Below are 24,398 nucleotides of genomic sequence, written 5' to 3'. Positions count from 1 at the left end.
AAGGAGGAAATAAAAAGGTTCCTGGAAACAAATGACAATCAAGACACAAACTCTCAGAACATATGGGACACAGCAAAAGCAGTACTGAGAGGAAAATTTATAGCTTTGCAAGCACACATCAGGAAGGAAGAAGGAGCTTACCTGAGTAGCTTAATGACACAGCTAATAGAACTAGAAAATGCTCAACAAAAGGACCCAAGAATAGGAAGACAGAAGGAAATAACAAAGCTGAGAGCAGAAATCAACGAAGTGGAAACTCAAAAAACAATCCGAAAGATCAACGAAAGCAGAAGTTGGTTCTTTGAAAAAATAAACAAGATTGATAGACCACTGGCAAACCTAACAAAGAAAGAGAGAGAGAGAAACTTGATAACTCGTATCAGGAATGAAAAAGGAGAGATCACTACTGATATGACAGAGATTCAAAGGGTAATCAGAAACTACTTTGAAAAACTCTACGCCACTAAAAATGAGAACCTGGAAGAAATGGATAAATTCTTGGACTCTTATAATCTTCCACGGTTGAAGGAAGAGGATGTAGCATATCTAAACACCCCATCACCATTGATGAAATTAAAACAGTAATCAAATGTCTGCCGAAAAACAAAAGCCCAGGTCCAGATGGATTCACTAATGAATTCTATCAAACTTTCCAAGAGGAACTACTGCCAATCTTGGCAAGACTCTTTCATGAAATTGAACAAACAGAAACACTTCCAAATAGCTTTTATGAAGCCAACATCACCTTGATACCTAAACCAGACAGAGATGCTACCAAAAAAGAAAATTACAGACCAATATCACTGATGAATGCAGATGCAAAGATCCTCAACAAAATCCTGGCAAATAGGATTCAATGCCTCGTTAAGAAGATCATCCACTACGATCAAGTAGGTTTCATCCCAGGAATGCAAGGCTGGTTTAACATCCGTAAATCTATCAACATAATACACAACATCAATAACAAGAAAAATAAAAACCACATGATCATATCAATAGATGCAGAGAAAGCATTTGATAAGGTCCAACACCCATTCTTGATCAAAACTCTCATCAACATGGGAATGGAGGGAACCTTTCTCAATATAGTGAAGGCCATCTACCACAAGCCAGTGGCAAATATTATCCTCAATGGAGAAAAACTGAAAGCCTTTCCTCTAAATTCTGGCACAAGACAAGGCTGTCCTCTCTCACCACTCCTATTCAACATAGCACTGGAAGTACTTGCTATAGCGATTAGGCAAGAAAAGGATATCAAGGGAATCCAGATAGGAAAGGAAGAAGTCAAGGTCTCACTGTTTGCAGATGACATGATACTCTACTTAGAAAACCCTAAAGACTCTATCAAAAAGCTTCTAGAAACAATAGACTCATATAGCAAGGTGGCAGGCTACAAAATTAACACACAAAAATCAATGGCCTTTCTATATACCAATAGTAATAAGGATGAAATGGACATTAAGAAAACAACCCCATTCACAATAGTGCCACACAAACTCAAATATCTTGGAATCAACTTGACTAAATATGTGAAGGACCTATACAAAGAAAACTATAAAACTCTGCTCCAAGAAATAAGAGAGGACACACGGAAATGGAAACGCATACCCTGCTCATGGATTGGCAGGATTAACATCATCAAAATGTCAATACTCCCCAAGGCATTATACAGATTTAATGCCATCCCTCTAAAGATACCCATGACATTCTTCAAAGAAGTGGATCAGACACTTTTGAAATTCATTTGGAACAATAAACACCCTCGAATAGCTAAAGCAATTATTGGGAAAAAGGATATGGGAGGAATTACTTTCCCCAACTTTAAACTGTACTACAAAGCAACAGTTATCAAAACAGCATGGTATTGGAATAAGGATAGGTCCTCAGATCAGTGGAATAGGCTTGAATACTCAGAAAATGTTCCCCAGATACAACCATGTAATTTTTGATAAAGGAGCAGGAAATCCTAAATGGAGCAGGAAAGCCTCTTCAACAAGTGGTGTTGGCACAGATTGAGATAGCCACTTGCAAAAAATGTAAACTTAGACCCCCAGCTAACATCATGTACAAAAGGGTAAAATCCAAATGATTAAAGACCTCGATATCAGCACCCCAAAACCATAAGATATATAGAACAGCACATAGCAAAACACTCCAGGACATTACAGGCATCTTCAAGGGAGAAACTGCACTCTCCAAGCAAGTGAAAGCAGAGATTAACAGATGGGAAGATATTAAGCTGAGAAGCTTCTGCACCTCAAAGGAAATAGGTGTGCCACCAGGATACAAGAGCCACCCACTGAGTGGGAGAAACTATTCACCCAATACCCATCAGATAAGGGGCTAATCTCCAAAATATACAAGGCACTGACAGAACTTTACAAGAAAAAAAAACATCTAACCCCATCAAAAATGGGGAGAAGAAATGAACAGACACGTTTGAGCAAAGAAGAAATACACATGGCCAAAAGACACATGAAAAAATGTTCCACATCACTAATCATCAGGGAGATGCAAATCAAAACAACGATGAGATACCACCACACACCCCAGAGAATGGCACACATCACAAAGAATGAGAATAAACAGTGTTGGCGGGGATGTGGAGAGAAAGGAACTCTTATCCACTGCTGGTGGGAATGCTGTCTAGTTCAACCTTATGGAAAGCGATATGGAGATTCCTCCAAAAACTGGAAATCGAGCTCCAAATACGATCCAGCTATACCACTCCTAGGAATATACCCTAGGAACACAAAAATACAATACAAAAACCCCTTCCTTACACCTATATTCATTGCAGCTCTATTTACCATAGCAAGACTCTGGAAACAACCAAGATGCCCTTCAACAGACGAATGGGCTAAAGAAACTGTGGTACATATACACATTGGAATATTATGCAGCTGTCAGGAGAGATGAAGTCATGAAAATTTTCCTATACATGGATGTACATGGAATCTATTATGCCTGAGTGAAATAAGTCAGAGAGAGAGAGAAAAACGCAGAATGGTCTCACTCATCTATGGGTTTTAAGAAAAATGAAAGACAACCCTTGTAATAATAATTTTCAGACACAAAAGAGAAAAGAGCTGGAAGTTCCAGCTCACCTCAGGAAGCTCACCACAAAAGAGTGATAAGTTTAGTTAGGGAAATAACTACATTTTGAACTGTCCTAATAATGAGGAATGTATGAGGAAAATGGAGAGCCTGTCTAGAGTACAGGCGGGGGGTCGGGTGGGGCGAAGGGAGACTTGGGGACATTGGTGATGGGAATGTTGCACTGGTGATGGTGTGGTGTTCTTTACATGACTGAAACCCAAACACAATCATGTATGTAATTAAGAGTGTTTTTAATAAATTAAAAAAATAAAAAAAAAATAAAGGAGATGTATATATCCCTTTGAAATGGTCAAGGGAGAGGTAAAATTCGGGGGTGCAGTTTCAACCTGTGGTTTGGTTTTATAGGAGTCTAAGAAAAATGGCTCACAGCAGTCACCTATCAGTAAATGTCTTCAAGCAGGGGGAAATTCTAAGGCAACCATATCTGGTAGTCAGCAAAAGTGCACATGAGAGGGAGGTGGAGGAGAAGAGGACCCGCCGAGAGCAAATCAGAAGCATGCGAGAATGTCTGTTTCTTCTCAGGCTAAGAATCTATATTTTCACTTTGGGAAATAGCTGGCAGCTGGCTGGGGTGGTGTGTATGTTCTGCTTCAAGAGGAGTAAGAACTGAGGGTGAAAAGGGTTAAATGAGGGGAAATAACATGACAGGCTAAAAAGGGGTTTGTAAGGTGGTAAGCAAAAGGCGTGGAAGGAGGGGTTATATATGATAGATAGGAGGAGAACAACATATAACATAGATATTATATCTATTATATCTATTAAAGACATATATTAGACTGACATTGGTGTGACAAACACATACACTTGTGTGCATACATCAGCAGACACAGAGGATCCATCCATGTATTAAATGTAGAGAGCTGACCCAGGTGATATGGGACAGAACACTTAAAAAGGAAAAAAAGAAAAGAATATATAAGCTGGCAAGTCTGACATGAAGGTTTTCCATTTTTAGGCCAATTATGATTGGTGAGAGTGAACTTTACTCTTCATGTAGTAGGTTGTGTATAGAACATTCTTGAAAACAATTATATTTTTCAAGTCTAGAAAAGTAAGTGATATGGTAATGAAATATTTATTGAGGTCTTATACCATGGAACTTTATATTTATTCTATGTAGAGATGGAGCCATGAAACAGACATTTGGAAGCGAAACATACGACACATGTGTATATATCGACAGACTTCTAAGGATCGATCCATGGTTAGTGATTGAAAAGCAGATCTAGGTGACAATGGCATCAGAATTGTTTAAAAACAAAGAGAGCAGAGAGAGAGATTAGAGAGAGAGGGGAGAGAGAGAGAAGAGAGAGGAGAGATTAAGCCAGCAAGTCTAATAGTAAAGGTTGTTTGTGGTGGGTGGTGTTTGTTTTCACCATTTTTCCGAACCAATCCTGGTTGGGTAAAGGTAAACTTTATTGGGGAAAGGCTTATTATTGATTAAATTGTGTATTGAGAATTCTAGTAAACTATGTGATATGTTATTGAACATTGTATAGGGAGTATATATCGATGAATATTGTCGCAGTGTGTCTTGAACATCCTGATTCTATTCCTAGAAGCAATCTAAAATTATGAGCATTATGGTATCAGGTAAAGTACCTACATTCCATATGGTTTGGAAAATGCAGACTGATTGGAAGGAAGGGAAGGCCCAGGGACTGCACCATTTTTGTTTGGTGGGAGGGGTTAAGGGCTCGTTTTCTCTTCTTCCACACCCCTCTGGAATCACCTGTCTGGCCCAGATGGTCTGGAATGGCAAGGCTGTCCCATGGCCCCTCTGAAGGGCATTAGTTGCCCATCCCCACCCTGGCAAAGGCTTTCCTTTCCCCAGGTGAAAGACGTTTCGGTAATGGTACTGGTTACTTGAAGCCTGCCGGGGAAGGCCCAGAGACTGCCCCCTTAAGTGAACTTTCTATGAAGAAAATAAAATACATTTTTAGAAGAAAACAGTATCTGAAGTTTTGCTCTGAGTCTTCAATACCATCCTTTTTCTAGTGTTCTCAAATGTATGACAGCGTGAACATTACTGGTAATGAATGTCAATGAGAATTTCTTTTTTTTTTTTTGGTTTTTCGGCCACACCCATTTGATGCTCAGGGGTTACTCCTGGCTAAGCGCTCAGAAATCGCCCTTGGCTTGGGGGGACCATATGGGATGCTGGGGGGATCGAACCTCAGTCCTGATCCTTGGTTAGCTGTGGCAAGGCAGACATCTTACCTCTAGTGCCACCTCACCGGCCCCCAATGGGAATTTCTTTTTTTTTTTTTTTTTTTTTTTTGGTTTTTGGGCCACACCCAGTAACGCTCAGAGGTTACTCCTGGCTATGTGCTGAGAAGTTGCTCCTGGCTTGGGGGACCATATGGGACACCGGGGGATCGAACCGCTGTCCGTCCAAGGTTAGCGCAGGCAAGGCAGGCACCTTACCTTTAGCGCCACCGCCCGGCCCCTAATGGGAATTTCTTAATCAATTTTTTATTCTCATTTATCTCTGAAGTAAATACACATATAAATGGATCTTCTATATTGAAAATGCTAAAATACACTTTTAATGTGTAGCCAATTTCTATATTTTCTTCCACTATCAACTAATATTTTTGTACTGAATATTATGTTACAAAATCATTATTTTATTATATCACATAATTAAAAACATAATATACTACTTTACTTTTATTATATATATTAAATGCATTACATTATAGCTAGCATAGAACATAGTGTAATGTATAGAGATATTCTGTATGTGGCATAATACATAACAATGTCAGTGACATGAAGAATGTTTTTAAGTATATGCATGATTATAATCAAGAAACACATACTCATCCTAGTAAAATGCTTTTTAGATATACAAAAATAGTCCAAAATTAAACAACTAAATTTTATATTCACACATTTTGTAATATATGCAATGTCTGTAAAATAAATTTGAATAATATTAGCAATGATTTCTTTTATAATGTTCATGTTTTAGGAGTTAAGAGAAAAATATAGTTAGTTAAATTATTCTTATATATAAGACCACTTATTTGATTAAATTAATAATCTTTTATTAAAGAATATAATTTAGTAGAATGAGACAAACTTTAAGCACTCTTTGGTTATATTATGGAGTTTCAGTTTTCATCTCTTTTGAGTATATGCATGTAGTTTTTATTTTATTATATTTAAGTTCCACACAAAGATTTACAGGGCCATTCTTAGCTTAGTACTTAGAGATTTCTTATGTCAGTGGTTAGCTAAACTTCTGGGATCAATGATTGAATCAGTCTTCTCTATCAAAACATATACTATTTTAGCTCACCAGAACATCTTTTGATTCCTATGTATATTTTAAACCATAACATTTACTTATAATTCTTGAAGACTAGTATTAGACACAAAGGAGTTATATACTTTATGATAAAAATAAAATAATTAGTATAATTATATTATCTAATTTAATGTACATATTAAATAATAATTTCATCAGAATTTGATAATATTTTTAGAGGAAATAGAGCAAAAACATCATGAAATATATCTGGAACTAAAATAATGTAAATCAAGAGCAATCATAGGAAAAATATTTATTGCCAATCTTTCTAAATTAAACTATACTACAAAATTATAGTGATAAACCCAACATGACACTGGAATAAAATCACAGAAACATCATTCTGTAAATAAAACTGAAAGTACTTTGTTTAATTTTTTTTATGTTCAAACTTATGTAATGTTTATTTATTTTTTTTGCTATTTGCTTTAGCTTGAACTACAATGTATTAAATAATGCAATGTATTGTATATAATAATATATTGTATATACATTGTATTCCATTATTGAATAACAATATTTTTTTTTCTTAACACCACCCATCACCAGTGCAACATTCCCATCACCAATGTCCTAAGTCTCCCTCCTCCCCACCCGACCCCCCGCCTGTACTCTAAACAGGTTCTCAATTTCCCTCATACATTCTCATTATTAGAACAGTTCAAAATGTTAGAGAAAAAGATGTCAAAAATATACAATGGGGCAAGACTTTTAAAGCTGAACAGGTCACACAAAAATAATGTATCAGGAACACCATCAGTATTATGCACATAATTTAAAATAAATTCAAAGCTTACATGTAATACCAGAAGTATAAGACTATAAGAGGTATCATCAAATGTGTCTTTTGGATGTGAAGACAAGACATATGGCAGCCTCAAAAAGGGAGTCTACTGCCATTCTCTCTACACATTCAGTCATTGATGGAAGGTCTTGTAGAAATCTAAGAACAATGAGAATCTCCAATAAACTCCTGCAATATTGACCTGTCAGCTCATCAAGCCCACCAGAAAGTCATCAAACCACACCTAGGTTCCTCTAGTTCTGCACTCTGGGAAATAGTCACTGTACTAAGTATCTTCTTTTTTATTTTACAAAGTTGTTCATAACTGAGTTTCAGTCATATAATTGTTCAATACACTTCAGCAGTGCACATTTTGAACCACTATCTAACTTTCCCTTCTCCCTTTTCTCCATTCCTTATCCTGCCAGCCTCTTGGAAGAACACCCCCTCTTCTCTCTCTTTCTTACACACACATACCCCACACATATATTTTTAAATAATAATTTCTTTATTTAAGCACGATAATTACAAACATGTTCATAATTGGGTCTCAGTCATAAAATGCACACCCCCCTTTCAGCAGTGCAACTTTTCTAGCCACCAATATCCCCATCTCCCTCTTTTTTTCTTCCCCTGCCTATGTCAAAGACAGACATTGTATTTCTCTATCATTGTCATGGTAGTTGTTAGATTAGTTATTTCTCTAACTGCACTTACTATTCTTTGAGGGCCTTAGACCCTCATCTCTATTATTTCTGGGTATTATTATTATTATATTTGCAAAAGATTCTGTTTTTAAATTTTTTTATTTTTAATTATGAGAACAAAGATGCAAAGAAAGAGAACAAGGTAAAATTACAGTGGAAGGACAATCACCCATAAACAGAATTCTCAGAAATCCCCTTGCTGATATCTGAACGTTGAACTTTCAGCCAAAGAACATTAAGAAAAATAAAACAGAACCCATGTACAATCACTTTGTCCCACAAGTCTCCAGATTGTAATACATAATATTTATTAGCAGCACACAAAGCAATCTAAAGACATAAAACTTATGTAACTCCTTAAACATTGAAAGGCAAAGTACTTTTTTAACATTTCCATGCACATGCATATTAGTTTAAGTTAACCTCAAAAAGTTTAAAGTGGGTTATTTATTTAAGGATTAGAGTCAAAGGAGTACAGTAAAAAAGGTGTTAGAGTGGCAATTATTGTTTGCATAGGCCCACCAAAAATATGAGGACATGGAAAGGAAAAACCCTTGGCCTAAATACAAGGAGACCCTACTCCTGAAGGTTTCCTGTCATAAGACCAACTCTAGGCTCCAGACAAACTAGTATGTCCAATCCAAGTCATTGTTTGTAGTGCCATTACACTTTTATTTTTCACACAGTCTCTGTTGTTGGTATCATGTTTCTGTATTAAAGATCCTGGAATCTGCATATCCTACATTGCAGTCAGGATGGTGCGGAGCGTCCTCTCGTTTCACCTCACAATTAAAGGGCAATGCAGAGAACCCTGGTCCTGTAAGCAGGTGGTTGTTGTTTGTCAAATCTTCTTAGTGTTAAGGGAAGTCTCTTTTGAGCAGGTCGATGTCAGAGCAGTGGTAGGGTCTTCCCTGGTAGAGGATTGCTTCCAGGTGTTGTTATAAAAAACCTTGGATGCTGGGGGCCGGGTTAGGGTGGCGCTGGAGGTATGGTGTCTGCCTTGCAAGCGCTAGCCAAGGAAGGACCGCGGTTCGATCCCCGGCGTCCCATATGGTCCCCCCAAGCCAGGGGCGATTTCTGAGCACATAGCCAGGAGTAACCCCTGAGCGTCAAACGGGTGTGGCCCAAAAACAAAACAAAACAAAAAAAAAACAAAACAAAACAAAAAAAAACCTTGGATGTTTCGTAGATAGCTTCCCTGGTACTGGGTGCATGGAGGATGCTCATTCTTCTGATGCCTGTGCCTGGTCATTATATCAATGTTCAGGGTGTAATGTCCCATTGCACTATAAGATTTGTGTGTTCCAATCTCTATTAGATAAGAACTTATTTGTATGTATAGTATTTTCCCATTTTAATGTGCCTATGCAAGCAAGGAACAATGCCACGTGGTGTTATCGGCACATATGGGGACCATAAGAACAAGTCCAACAATCCCCATGACATGGTTCAATCATAAGCATTAAACCGAGGGACTCTTTCACCAAAATTCCTTATTGAACAGCTCACAAAGAGAAGAAAAGATTAAAAAGTGGGTAGAATCATCACTGTAAAAGAATACTTAGTAAGAGTTATAGCTGTCAAAGAAAATACACATAAAATATTCAAAAGACATATATGTCCATTTTATGTCTTTTGAAAAAGTTGGGGGTTGTTAAATCTAATGCACGACTTTGGTCTGTGATTAGGACTGTGCAGTACTGAAGTTAAAAAGAGTAAATAGAGGGTACAGATTGTTTTGGGTGAGAGAGTGAAGAAGTAATAATGAGCTTTGTAGGGGTGTGCGAAAGGGCAGAATGTGTTGAGGCAGGAGGTCAGTCTTGGTGCCTAGCAAGTTAAGAACTGTGGGTAAAGAGGGTTAATTAAGGGGAAGATAACGAATCCGGATTGGGAGATGAGGGAGTAGAAGTGGCTCTGGTGTAGGGGAGGGGCAATATATCAGAGGGGCTATATACATAGCTGAATTGTTTATGGATTATGCTGTATAGGAAGTCACGTCTACATATACACTGATTTTAGAGACCTATTTGAAATGTTATCCTCCAAATCTAGAGCATTCCATTTTTTTTCTTAGAAACAAGAATTACGAATATTTTTGGGTGAAGTTAAAAAGTATATATGTTGCGCCGGCAAGTGCGCCCACACACTTTTGAAAATGAATAATAGTAAGAAAAAAACCCTAAGTGAAGTCCAGTATGTATAGGACAGGAGTTTGTTTCCCCAACCCTCCCCCCAGGGCCCAATTTACCAGGCCCGGCCCTGAAGACCAGTCTGGTGCTCCACACATATTTTTAAACATTATGATATGCAATATTGTTACTGAAGTTGGATCATCCATATCACTTTATCTCCTGACAGCATCCAGTTCTTGTCCAAAGTGATTATTTCAAGTTATCATCGTCATAGTGGTCCTATCTCTGATCTAAAAACACTCTCCCACTATTACGGGAAGCATCCTACCATGGACTGGTGCTCCTGAACTTGTCTCTATTGTCTTTGGATATTAATACACTGCTATCCCCCAAATAATTTGCTATCCCCCAAATTATTGCAATCATTCTATGTCTATCCCTCTCCCTCTGACTTATTTTACTCAGTATCATTCATCCATGTATAAGCAAATATCACGACTTTATTTTTTCAAAAGGCTGCATAGTGCACCATTTTGTACCAACAATGTGTTCCAACTGTGTACCACGGTTTTTTATTCACTATCTGTCAGGCACGTGGGTTGTTTCTATATTCTGGCTATTGTGAGCAGTGTTGCAATGAACATAGGAGTGTATAGGGCATTTCTGCATTGTGTTTTGAGACCCTGGGATACCAAATTGCTTTGGCGAACCCAGTCTGGAGTGAAGCATTGCTCTTTACAGACAAAGAAAGTTAACCCTGAATTTTATTTAGTATTTTCATGCCCTTGCCTTAGAAAAGATATTTCAGGAGGAAAAGAATAAAGAAGAACAATTTTATTAAGAGATTATGAGGTAGGAAAGACTGAAAGAAACACATTTAACAGAAACTGTGAGTTTTCCAAATTGAAGATAGCTGACATTACACATCTCAGGTGGAAATATAGGCAACATTCCAGAGTGGGGAATGTCTTTTCAGACTTGGATTGTAAATTTCCTCCCAAATTTTCCCCACATACAACCCTCTGATTAGATTAAAGTCTATTGCTGTGACAGTAATAAGAGGAAGATATTGACTTTTACAATTAAAATATTTTTAAGTTATCCAAAATTGTATTAAAATAAAATCATTATAAGATATGTATCTTGAAGGCCCAACTCTTTGAAGTATTGCCATTAATTAAATGTCTGATTATAACAATTAGGTAAAGCTATAGTATCTCAAATCTGTGAGATACTATCTACCAAGAGCTATATCTAACATTTATTATTACTTTACATTCTGCTGCACTAAATAACTCTGAAACTACAGTTGAGAGGGAGAAAAATTCAATAGGAGTTACCCTTCCTAAGGCATAAAAATATATTCAGAGAATTTTGCTTGAAGATGTCTTTTAGAATAGCCCCCAAATATTTAATTTTTAAACAAATGGAAAACATTGTGTTTCCAGATTTTAATCTTTCCTACAAAAATATTGCAAACAAAACTGTATGGTACAGTAATAAATATAAAATCTCACATCAATAAAATAAAATAAAATTCATAAGTTCTTGGATGGCAGATAACTTATTAATTTATAGGAAGTTGATTATTAATAGGGGTTATGGATAACTAGGAAGTTAATTATGAAAAGGGTTTAGATGGATAAAGTAGAGCGAGAAGAGCCATTATGACAAATGATATAATAACTGGATAGCCACAAGCAAAAAAATAAAGAAAAGAAAATTAGACTCCCATCTCACACCATATGCAAAGGTTAATTAAAATTGATTGAAGACCTTGATAAGACCTTGATATCAAACTTTGTTTGATATCAAAACAAGGTCTTCAATCAATTTTAATTAACCTTTGTATATTTTCTAATTTCTTTAGGCAGGACTCTCCAAAATTTTGAGATCACTGACATCAGAGGAATCTTCAGAGTCTTCATTGATCAAATTTCATTGACAAAGAAATTAAAAGCAGATATAAACAAATGGAACATCATTACACCAAAAAGCTGCCCTACAAAATAAATGAGACCTAAAGCAAAGACATACCAATTATTGGGATAAAACATTTGTTCATATATATGAAACAAATGATTACTATTCAAGATTTATAAAGCATTTGAAAAGTTTAACATAAACAGCAAAAAATTTTAAAAAAAGAATTTTATCAACACATGGAAAGACATGAACAATTCTTTTTATATCAAAGGTAGTATAAAGACGACAGTTGTGAAAAATGTTCATCATATTATCAGGAACATGCACATCAAAATGACACGGAGTTATCACATGATACCAGCAGGAATGGCCAATATCAAAATATTCAAATATAGCAAGTACTGCCAAGTATGTTGTGGAAGTGAAGCTCTCATTCACTGATATTTACACTCTGCTAGGTTTAGCCTTTTTAGATAGCAATGTCGAGTCTTCTAAAAAATTATGAACACAGAACTTTCACATGACTTAGTAACTCACCTTTGGGCACCTTTCCCCAAAACACAAAATATTAATCTTAATTATTGCTTTTATGTCTATGTTTATTGAGGTTAAGGTCCAGAAAAATACAAGTATATAGTAACAAATGTGGAACATATACACAACAAGAATAAGAAATGTGATACATATACACAACAGAAAAGTACTCTGCTTTGGGACTAGAGTGATAGCACAGCAATAGGGCATATTTGCCTTGCATGCAGCTCTCCCAGGACGTACCCAGGTTCAATCCCCAGCATTCCATATGGTCCTCTAAGCCTGCCAGGAGCGATTTCTGAGCCCTGAGCCATAAGCAACCCTGAGTGCTACCAGGTGTGGCCCCAAAGGCAAAAATACATAAATAAATAAATAAATACATAAATAAATAAATAAAATAATGTTCGCTGCTTTGAAAGAATAAAAATCGTTTAGTTTATTGCAAATTGAGTGAAAATTGAGCAAGTCATGTTATGTGAAGTAAGTCAAAATGACAAATAACAGATTATCTCTCATGTTTGCAAAGTATACAGAAACAAAGCAAAGAACTTAGACCATTGCTAGAGAAAATACACTGAGATATTTTATCAGTGGAACTATGATCTGAGAGATCTGAGAGTGGATTAGGGTAAGACACAAAGCTTGAGAAAATTGAGAAGGGTTCCTGGTATTTCTAGTACTCTAGAAGTGTAGATACACTTCACATATAGCAAATAATATTAACACCATTGCCAAAAAATTGAAAGTTTTAAAATAGTAAAGGTGAGACTAGAGAAATAGTAGAGAGGGCAATATTCTTACATTCCACGTAGCCAATCCAGAACCAATTCTCTGTACTTCATATGTTTCATGAGACCCACCTGCATTTATATCCAATGAGAGACTCAGGAGTGAGTTCTGAGCACAATTGGGTATGCCCCCCCCCCAAGTAAAACAAATGTATGGTAAAGAATATATGACAAAAGCATAATATAAAAATGGAAAAGGTATGTGATGAGCTAATTTATTTTGCTCTCAGCTTTTTTTCCCTTTTTACTGGAAGTGAATAGCAATTCTGTTTACATTTTTAGAGTGTTAACCATAGGAACAACTGGGTCGAAGTGGTGAACCATGCCTGCCTATCTTTATCTCCTCTTTATATTCAAGTAGTAATCATTAGAGACTGACAAATTATACAATATTTAAGGTATTTGTGTTGGATAGAGTCAGCCTGAATTTGTTCCTCAGGACTTCATATATTTCCCTGAGCATGACGAGGAGTGACTCCTAGAGTAAGCACTAACTACAGCTAGGTGTGTACAAAGATATAATCAAAAATCAAAAAGAAAGAATATTTTTCTGGGAAGAATGTTTGCCTTGCATATACAAGACTTCAGCTTCTATTCTGAGTACTGCAAAAACAATAATATTAATAGTTAATTACCTGACTACTTTAGATAAATTTATTAGCTATATGTTGCTGTTTGATCTTATTGCCAATATCCATTAATTACATTTTATTTGCCATGTTAAATATTTAGTAGGTTTTTAAATTTTAGTAATCATTTTTTCTTCTTGAAAATCTCATATGCTCTGTACTTGGTAATGTAAATGTAATTGATGTATACCGTGTTTCAACTCTATGTACAAACAATGAACATTTCCTTCACTTTATAATATTTTATTCCTCATTACCTTATATGCCATTAAGCATTTGTAAATACAGCAATGACTGAAAATGAACATATATCATTTGTACCCAAATTTAATATTTAATACTTTCCTCTCAAATTTTATTAATTCTTCTCAATTTTCCTCTTATTTTCCTCATCCATATTTTTTACTTCTCATTCTTTTCTCCTTTGCTAGTACCTATATGCTTATATGTAATTTGTTTAGAAAAGTTATCATTTTCATAAGTTTCATCTTAGTATATTATATTTAATATATAACCATGTATTTTAAAATATAGAGTGAATTTTCACGCTTTTGAAATAACTATAGACACATTTTCTTTGTTCATGTCTAAGTATTCTATCATCATTCTTATACTAGTTCTTCAATAAATTGTTCCAAATTATATAGTAATCCTAATACCTTAATATACTATATTTATTTAATATTATTTAGAAAGTATTTTATTAACAGTTAATTTTCACTTTTTTTCTTCAGTTTTTGTCAAATTTTGTTATGATGATAATGTACTATCACAGATTTTGTTGTGAAATACTTTTTTCTGAGCAAAAGTATTTACATACCACAGAAATACACTTTATCTTCTGTCTTTGTGGGAGATCAGTAAAACCTAGAATAAGTATAAAGTAGGTTTGGGAAAGAAAAAGATTATTTATATATGATGAAGTACTAAAATAAATGATAAGCATATCAATAGCAAGTTTAAATAAGATGTTCAAGGTGAAGTAAATTTTTATATTTAAAAATGAAAATTAGTACAGAAACAGACATAGATACAATAATATCAAAGAAATTTTATAAGTAATACTTGACAAGCTGGAGTGATAGAACAGCAGATAGGTCCTTGCTTTGTAAGTCACCCACTGAGGGTCAATCTCTGGCATCACATTAGATTCCCTGAGCACTCTAGGAGTGATCATTGAGTGCAGAGATGGGAGTAGGCTCTGGTAACACAAGGTGTGGTCCAGCCCCTCAAAAAAGGATATAAATAAAATAAAAATAAAATTTGAGTGTAATATACAGTAAAAAGAGACACATTTTCTAATAATTGCTCATATATTTTCTCTATAAAATAGTGAAAAATAATTTCAAAAAAGTTAAAATATAACAACAAATAAACTTTTAAAATAAAATTGACATATCTATTGAACTTAAACCACATGCTATGTATTTTGCTATTAAATAGATGTGAATCACTTAGTTCAAAGAAAAGTTTTGCAAAGTCTATCAAATTGTCATACATTTTATAAAAGTCAAGGTTGCATGAAAGTTAGGAACTTATTCAAAGATTCAATGCTTTTTTAAGTAACCTCTTTTTAATGTGTAAATATACTGACATGTATAAAGAAACCCAGAAACATTTTGAAAAGTAAAAGTGAACATGATAATAACATCTTCCTAAAGCAATGATTAGTTAAACTATAATTATATGGCACAATTCTAAATATTGGTTTTAATCTCTAATATCGCTTGTTTCAATCTTTGTTTTTTAATTAAAAATATAAAACTTGGTTTAGGAAAAACAGAACCAGTAGAAAAACATATCTCCATCTGGAAATATGCAACAGTACATCTGCCTCAAACTGTTCTATCATATGTACATCTAATATTATGAAGATTCTTAAATGTAATATAAGTCATGGCTAAAGTTTTATATGTACACATATTTATGAATATTAATCTGCATGTATAGTTGTATACTTGTATTCTTTTAGATGAAAACAATCATTAGTAAATATAATATATATCTCAGTCAATTAAAAAATATTTGCTGAATCATTTTTTAGAATGTTTTTGAATTGAATTCCCAAGTTCATTTTGTATCTATTTTCCATTTGATTATTATAATATTTGAAACTTTGTCTTCTACAAAATGAAATAGCAAGCATTTACTTCTTGCTCTAAAACAGCATAAACTAATCAAATTATCCCTTTAGCTAAAATCATTGAGTGACTATTTTAATTTTATCATGTTTTTGTAAGTTCCAGAACTAGGCAATTCAAAAATGGAAATAAAAATGATTTTTGGTAAATGTTTTTGGGAGGTAATAACTTTTACTTGTATTTTACTTTTACTTGTATTACTTTACTTGTATTAACTTTTACTTGCTTTGTTTGGAAAAAAATATAAAATCTGAACCAGGACACTCCATCAAACTTGAACTTCCTGGCATGAGAAGCACCAGGTACTTTCTGCCATATTTTCAGCACATCGGTACTCCATATGCTGTAAGAATGTCACAAAGTCTGGCAGCAATTTTGAAAGACTCTTGCTTGACATGTTATTTGGTGTCATTCTTTAGTAGGAAGTGCCTGCGGTTGGGCTGAAAGAAGGAGGGAACTGTGGCAACTAGGAAACACAGGAATCTAATAACAACATCATCACCAACTCTCTCTCTCTCTCTCTCTCTCTCTCTCTCTCTCTCTCTCTCTCTCTCAACACAGGAATCTAATAACAACATCATCACCAACTCTCTCTCTCTCTCTCACCACAACCAGAGTGTGTACAAGGTTTCTAGATACAGATGGGGATGTTTTATAGTGGAGAGCAGGATGGAGAGGGAGTACCAAAAGAAGAAAGACAGAGACAAAGACAGAGATCTCCTAAGACACAAGCCCTCACCCAAATTAGCTCTGATTGTTTGCCCTTTAATAACTGGAAAGCAAAATAAAAAATTCAAATTGCCACATGAAATTTTGATATTTCTTCCCTTAGAAATGTATTTAAAACACAACTAAAAATCAACTAAAACTAAAAATCATAAGTTAACTTAGCAGAAAATTAAATATAGAAAATGATCTATTAGTAGATGATTACAATAGGAAAATGATATTGAATGCAAGTTTTCTCAGTTATTTTTCACATTTTCTCCATTTTTAAATTAGATTAATGTATTAAGGACTTTCCCACTTTTACCTACATAGCAGAATATGTGCTATACTCTTAGAAAATTTGAATAGTCTTTGTTGAATCACTAGTAAATCATTGCCCAATTTTGCTCTACATAACACAGAGAAATATTTTGTTTTAATTCTGGGTTAGATCATTGCAGCATTATTAGATGGTAAAAAGACTTTTATTGTTTTTGGGGTCACACCCGGCAGCGCTCAGGGGTAAATACTGGCTCTACTCTCAGAAATCGCTCCTGGCAGTCTCGGGGGACCATATGAGATGCTGGGATTCGAACCACTGTCTTTCTGCACGAAAGGTAAATGCCCTACCTCCATGCTATCTCTCCAACCCCCCAAAAGACGTCTTTTATAATTATGGTTGCTGCACTAGATGTGAGAAAGGACTTTATATTCATAAAATTTGATAAAAACAACATTGACATTTTTTTGTGTTAATACCATTTATGAGTGGACTTGTCCTTTTCCTTCAAATTATTTAAGTATATTGTACCTACATTTCTATACTACAGATTCAAATATCCATATATTTAATCATGTTACTGACACCCATTTATTATTGCTTAATGCAAATATTAGTTTACATGATGTTAACATAAGTTATACCTATCTGCAAGGTATTGTATTGTTCTCAAACTGTCATATAAAAAAGATAGCATATAATCAACATTGTAAAAATTTTATATATGAATTTGATATTCTTTCACTCCATGAGATTTTTAATGAAATAATTCAAGTCTGTAATGCTAACATTTATTTCAAACTTTTGCTTTTTTCAGTAATTGTTATCATACAAAATTTGAAATGACCAAAAACCGGGAAGATATACAAATATAAAAATGGCAAAACTGGTATTTAATTAATATTTTATTGAGATATAAGTATCATCTATATGGGATTCCTTTTGATTCTGGAATTATAGCCTTAGTTATAACATTACATTTTTAAACAAACTTCTTTAATCATCTTCTGGAAAAAAATTTAAACAAGTATAACAGTCATCCAGAGAGGGATGTTCTCAATCATTCATATCACTATTATAAGATTTCTGGTCCTATTATTACCTTTCATCATTTGAATACATAAGGCAGTTCTCTAAAAAGTAATAACAAAAACTTTGATCAAATAATTATATAATTTTTTAAAAAAAAACAAAATAATATTAGTAAATGTATAAGTTAACTTAGCAGAAAATTAAATACTAGTAGTTTATTCTGATAAAAACAAAATTAAATCAAAATTAATCAATAATAATGTATGTTAAAATTTCTACTAAGTAATAAATTTAACTATGAAATTAATTAATTTGTATTTAATGTAATTAATATAACATTTTGCGTAACTTTTAGTAAGTCTATACTCACTGATGTGGAATATTTTAGGAAGCAATATATTATTGTAGGTTAGAATATAATTATAGGGTAAAGCCAAAGTAATTAATACTTTAGTAAATTATTGTACATGATGAATTAAAAAATTATAATACCTAAAGCAGATTGGAACAGTACATCTACAATTTCAAATCAATATCCTTGCAATGAACTTCAAAAATTTTTATGAAACAAATTTGCCTATATATTAAAATGTATCATACATCATGACTAAGTGAGTTTTATTCTCAAATAATGGTTCAATATACATAGGTATTAATGTAATGTGACACACTAATAAAGGAATACTAAAGACCTATGCTTATATTGAAAGGTAAAAAAAAAGCTTTTAACAAGATTCAACATTTGTTAAATACCTGTATTTTAAAAAGTTTCTGCCAAATGGGGATAGAGTAATATATCTCAACATAGTTAAGGATATATATATAATTATATATATAATTATATATATTTATAATTATATATATAATTATATATATAATTAAATAAGAACCAATGCTAAAATAATGAAAAGTTTTCCTATATGATTAGCACAAGCCAAGAATTTCTAATATTCTCCCTGATTATTAAGAATAGTATTAAAGGCCATAGCCATAGCAATTAGGGGTGAAGTAAGAAATAAAGGGGTTTCAAAAGAAAATAAAGCAATCATGATTTGTAGGTGAGAAAATAATATACATAGAAGCCCCTAAGAATTCAAAACTTTTTTATATTTTGTTTGGTTCTGGGAATACACCCAGCAGTGCTCAATATTTACTGATGGTTTTGCACCTACAAATCACTCCTGGTGGGCTTGGGAACCATAGGGTTTTCTGGACATTAAATTTGAGTAAGCTACTTGGAAGGCAAGAACCCTGTCCATTGTATAACTTCCTGGCTTTAATTATGCAATTTTTAAAGCATATAAAAATTAATAGATAAATGCAGGGAAGTAGCAGAATAAAATTATAGGAAAATATTGTTTTGTTTATATATGCAAGGAACACTTATAACAAAAAGAAAACAAGGTAATAATTCTAACTAAAATAAATATCAAGAAAGGAGGGAGGACAACATGGGTGATGGGAATGCCCCTGATTCAATGCCACTATGTACCTAAAATACTACTGTGAATTATTTGTAATCCACTTTGGTCAAAATAAGAACTATTAGAAAGAAAGAAAGAAAGAAAGAAAGAAAGAAAGAAAGAAAGAAAGAAAGAAAGAAAGAAAGAAAGAAAGAAAGAAAGAAAGAAAGAAAGAAAGAAAGAAGAAGAAAGAAAGAAAGAAAGAAAGAAAGAAAGAAAGAAAGAAAGAAAGAAAGAAAGAAAGAAAGAAAGAAAGAGAGAGAGAAAGAAAGAAAGAGAGAGAGAAAGAAAGAGAGAGAGAAAAAGAAAGAAAGAAAGAAAAAGAAAGAAAGAAAAAGAAAGGAAGGAAGGAAAGAAGATAGAAAGAAGGAGAAATAGAAAGAAGAAAGAGAAAGAAGAAAGAAAGAAAGAGAGAGAAAGAAAGAAAGAAAGAAAGAAAGAAAGAAAGAAAGAAAGAAAGAAGAAAGAAAGAAAGAAAGAAAGAAAGAAAGAAAGAAAGAAAGAAAGAAAGAAAGAAAGAAAGAAAGAAAGAAAGAAAGAAAGAAAGAAAGAAAGAAAGAGAAAGAAAGAGAAAGAGAGAAAGAAAGAGACAGAGAGAAAGAAAGGAGGTAAAGACCTTAGACATCAGAAATTTTATTCACTTTTTTAACATTTAGAAGACAGAAAAATATGGAAAGATATGTCCTATGTTCACATTAGAATAATTAACCCGTTAAATTCTGGTACAACCCAAAGAATCATACAGAGTCAATTCAATTCTTGCAAAATTCCAATAGCTCTTTAGAAGGAAATAGAATAAAAGTACATGTATTACTTCAAAAATATGTTTTTTTTAATTTCTGTGTTTGTTGTTGTTGTTGTTTGTTTAGTGACCACATCTGATAAGCTCTGCATTCAAAAAGTATTCCTTATCCTGCTCGGATGACTGGATGTGATGAGGGGATCAAACTCAATAACTGTATTTCTGGCTACACAAAAGACTTAATAGTAAAGCAATACATAGACAAATGATGGATGGTGTTTTCATGTTCAACGACATTAATCTACAAAGTTGTGTAAATTAAAACATCCTGGTATTGGATTAAAAATAGTAAAAAAGATCAGTGGGAAAAATTGGAGGCTCAGATTTAATCTTCACATAAATGGATATATTTTTTATGAAAATGAATCAAAATCATAAAATAAAGAAGATAATGTCTCATCAATAAAATGCAATAAATAGCCAGAGGGTTACTGCACAAGAATTGAAGATTTAGGATACAAAAGTCAAAATCACAAAATCTGTTTAAAAATTTGGCAAAAATACTCCAATTCTCTTCTTTTCCTGATCTATTTAAGAATTCAACTACAACGACCAAAGCAAAAATCAGATTCCATTAGAATATGTCTATAGAATAAAAGAAGCTACCATTAAAAGAAAAAAAAAACATCCTCCTGAATGGGAAAATATGTTTATCACCTATATATATATATGTTATATATAACATATTAATATATATATTTATCACCTATACATATAATATATATTATTCAATATATATAAAGAACTCAATAAACTTAAGAATAGCGGTCAGTGATACCATTAAAAATTGGGAAGCAGAGTTGCAAAAATACTCTATTAAGAAAAACATACAGATGACAAGTATGAAATAAAAGGGTTTATTAGTTTTTATTTTTAAGAAAATGAAAATCAAAAAGACGATGGGACATCAATTCACATCTCTGTGGTTGTCTGCACTAAAAATAATTTTTAATGTGAAAAATTAATTATATTTAAATTCAGAAATAAAATACATGATGTGAAATAAAGTATGAATACGATTGAAATGTAATGGAACTTTAAGAAATGTGATCAGGTCTCAATCAAATTAGGATATTGCTGGTAGTTGGATCTTCCCAATAGGTTTTCAGGAAGTTAGAAAATCCTATAGGATATTATCACCCTCACATTATTGTTAGTCCTAAATTAGACACCGGTGGATTTGGTGCTATGAGGACCTTCTTTGGAACTAGGGATTGGGTGGATCACTCCAACATTGATCAAGTACTCCAGGGTTCCACTAACAAGTCACATGTAAGTGGGGATCAAAACTAGGGTTGGCTTCATGCAAGAGATAGTCTTAAGCTGTGTGTATTGTATCTTTTGCTTCTACTAGAAGTTGTTAAACAATAAATTATCTCAATATGCTAGGCTTTATTCTGTGTTAAATTAGAAAGTAAAAGATGTTTAACACATTTAATTTAGTGGATTGTGTTTGCATAAAATGGACATATTTTTAGTGGTCCAAGTAAACAAACAAACAACAACCAATAGAAGAATGAGATCAAAAAGAATATAATTACACCACTGAAAGAACAAGTTGTTTTAAGAGAGAGAAATAAGTTTAAGCTATACCTGGTGTCTCTCGGGGGTTACTCCTGACTCTACACTCAGAAAATTCTTCTGGCAGGCTCAGGGATATATGGGATCAAGTCCCAGATGGCAGTGGCAAAGCAAATGTCCTACCCATGGTGTTATCACTCCAGTTCCTAAAATAGTTTATGTATTCTTTGAGAAGATACTAGAAAAAGATTTTGTAGTTTGAAAACTAGGAATAACATTCAATAATCTTTTTTCAGTTTTCTGTATTTGTAATTTGTTATATTTCCAAGGTCTTTCATAATGGTGAGCTCATAGTACATAGTTTGTGGAATAAATTAATAAATCTATACATGTAACCATTTGTGGCAGTTTTGGAGATTTACAAGTATTTCAAACTTACTGTGTAAAGTGCTGTCCTGCACATAGATATATGTTATATCATAAAAGACTGATAATCTTATTGTATAGGTATTATGTTTTACAAAGTAAGGTATAATTTGATAAATACAGTAAATAAATTCAGAAACAAGTAACATTAAGTACAACAAAATAATTATATAAAGTTGATGAAATTCGACATAACCTGATTATTTTCTAAGAGACTTAAGTTAGTTTTCAATATATCTAGAACAGTGTTCTATAAAATAAAGTTGAAAGCAAAGCAAAAGGTAGAAGAAATAATTCAGTTGATTTCTAATATAAAAATTATCTTCTGAAGGTAATATCTATATTATAGAAAATAATCAGGTAAGACATTGATTAATGAATAGTTAAAATATATTCCATTATTTAGAATTTAGTGTAATTTCTTCTAAATGTGCATTTAAATTTTTAATTTCACTCTGGTTAATAAATATTTGGAAGGATTCACTAACATTATAAAATATTTTCATATTACTTTCTTAATTTTTAATATAGTACATTTCTCTTTTTTCAACACCAAAACAAAAATATAGGTTCTTATAAAATGTAAATATTTTATAAACTATACATGATTATATTGTAAACTATTGATTATTTTGCTTTTAATTACTCATTAAATATGAGATTAAACATATTTGTAAATTTTTTAGTTTGTTGACAAAAACCTATAGTACTTTCAAATTTTCATTTCATAGGTTAGCATGAAATCAAATTGTATCTTATGCCAAAATGGAATAGAAATTCTTTCAACTAGTTTAATATATTTCATATTTTAAAATAAATATGTTCAAAATAATACCACATGTAGCTAGTTTCCCAATGAAAGGTCCAAATCTATATTTGTGTAAATATTATGCTACTCTTGTCTCATAAGGAGATAACTTGCAATAGTGGTTCACTAAGATTTAAATATATTTGAAACAAGCAAATGTAAACATAGTTTTGCATTATAGATATACATAAAATTACTTGGTTATTAATTAGCCAGTATGGAAAGTCTTTTTTTTGGGGGGTCTTAATTTATTTATATTTTCTCTTAAATTTGTTATAGAATATTTCTATATTACACTTTTTAGGAATTAAGAGTTTTTGATTATGAAGCATTTACTAGTACTAAAAATATTTGAAATAAGAAAACAAGAGTATGCATGTCAACAAGTTGCTTAATAATCAAGATCAATAAACAAAACCATAAGGCTGCAAAAGTACTCCCCCCTTTTCCTACTTCATAGATGAATAGAATCAATGGTTGAGAAAATTTCCCTGGAGGGTACAGGGTGGAATTTGGAAACTGTAAAAGGAGCAATGAAAATGAGAAGAGCAGATGGAAGCTATTAAATCAGAATAACATTGCCTCTCACAAAGACTCAAATCAAATGTCATGAACTTCTATTATTGACAACACAGACAAGCAGCACAGTTATCTTTGGACTTTAAAATATATTATATGCAATATTACACTATAAATAGTTATACATTTTGCCTCAGCAAATTGTCACACACCTGGTAGACACACAATAATTTTTATGCTATTCTAATTCTAATAGATTCAAATTTAGAAATGTTAGAGAAAGAAAAAGATTATCCAAGAATTTAGTATGCATTTAATATTTAAAAGTACAGACATAAGCAAATCGTATATTTATATATAAAAAATTTTTAATTAAGGATGAAAATGACCTAGTATTTTATATATAAGTACCTGATCATTCTATATAGTTTTAATTGTTTAACATAATCAACACTGATTTTCTTTATCAGAAATGATCAAAAGATTTAGGCACATGCTTTCCACCTGGATTACCTCCGTGACCTCTATGTCCTGGACTGAGAGACTTTGTGCCTTAGGAAGGCATGAAACTATTGAGGGATTTTCAAATTAGTTACTTCAATTGGAGCACACAGGTCTGAAGGTCAGGCTAAGGTGCTCCTTTGGTCTGCTTCTACAACCATGTGGTCTCTTGATCTCCCTCTAGCTCAGCTGTTAGTTCACATGGGAACTAAGTTGAAGATCTAGCAACTCCTTGGTTGCCTCTGCTGCCTGCTTGGC

The sequence above is a fragment of the Suncus etruscus genome, chromosome 12 (genome assembly GCF_024139225.1).
Source record: "Suncus etruscus isolate mSunEtr1 chromosome 12, mSunEtr1.pri.cur, whole genome shotgun sequence".
Lineage (NCBI taxonomy): Eukaryota > Metazoa > Chordata > Mammalia > Eulipotyphla > Soricidae > Suncus > Suncus etruscus.
Note: the sequence above shows the minus strand (reverse complement) of the source record.